A 1,228-nucleotide genomic window follows, 5' to 3' on the forward strand; every position below is an offset into this window, starting at 1 on the left:
ACACACACACACACACACACACACACACACACACACACACACACACACACACACACACACACACACACACACACACCTAATCTCAGTTATTAGGAATATAGAAGCTAGGTGAAGATCGTCAAAGCTAGGTTAGCCGCACACCGCGTAACACATAATACTGGTTCGTGGACATGGCGTATGACCTATATTCATGACATAGGTCATCATTGAAGAGGAAGACAAAGAGCGACGACGGAGAAACAACGAGAAACAACGAGAGAGAGAGCGAGAGAGAGAGAGCGAGAGAGAGAGAGAGAGAGAGAGAGAGAGAGNCCTCTCACACTCCCCCCACCCAGTATCACGTAACCTACCCAGATTTACAATGCTCTGCGCACACAAGGACAATAGCAAGAAGCGACCGGCAGCGCATGCGTGAGAGGATGCAGACAGACCCTGACTCCGATTTGCCGGTCAGCCGCATCGTGGTGACCTCTGTGACGTTACGAGTTCTTCATCGCGGGCGCACCCACTGACCTCTATATCTTGGAGCGTGTGCGGTTCCTTTGGCGCGGGTAATTGTCGGGGGTAAATATACGCGGGGAGGCGTGGAAAATGGTCGTGAGGGGGTAGGGGTGGGGTGTGGGTGGGGGAGGGGTGGTTGTACATGCACTTACGGGTGTGAGGCGGAGAGAGCTCGTAACATACCGGCCGCTAACACCGTATATATATATATATATATATATATGTATGTGTGTGTGTGTGTGTGTGTGTGTGTGTGTGGTGTGTGTGTGTGTGTGTGTGTGTGTGTGCGTGCGTGCGTGCGTGCGGCGTCTGGTCTGTGTGTGTGTGTGTGTGTGTGTGTGTGCACGTACACGCGCGCTCGTGTGTGTGCATGCGTAGGTGCGTGTGTGTGCGTGCGTGCGTATACGCCCGCGCGCGTGTGTACATGTATATGTGCATGCGTGTGTGAGCGTGCGTGCGTACGTGCGTACATGTGTATGTGCGTGTGTGTGCGTACGTGCGTGTGAGTATGTGTGTACACGTACGTGCGTACGTGCGTACGTCCGCCGTATAACCTCACAGCTAGATGAACTGTCGTGTGCGTGCGAGACACCTCAAGTGTGTATTTTACCTGTACTTACACACCTGCGCGCGTGGCCCTACATAATACACACACACACACACACACACACACACACACACACACACACACACACACACACACACACACACACACACACACACACAC

The sequence above is a fragment of the Priapulus caudatus genome, unplaced genomic scaffold (genome assembly GCF_000485595.1).
Source record: "Priapulus caudatus unplaced genomic scaffold, Priapulus_caudatus-5.0.1 Scaffold2925, whole genome shotgun sequence".
Taxonomy (NCBI): domain Eukaryota; kingdom Metazoa; phylum Priapulida; class Priapulimorpha; order Priapulimorphida; family Priapulidae; genus Priapulus; species Priapulus caudatus.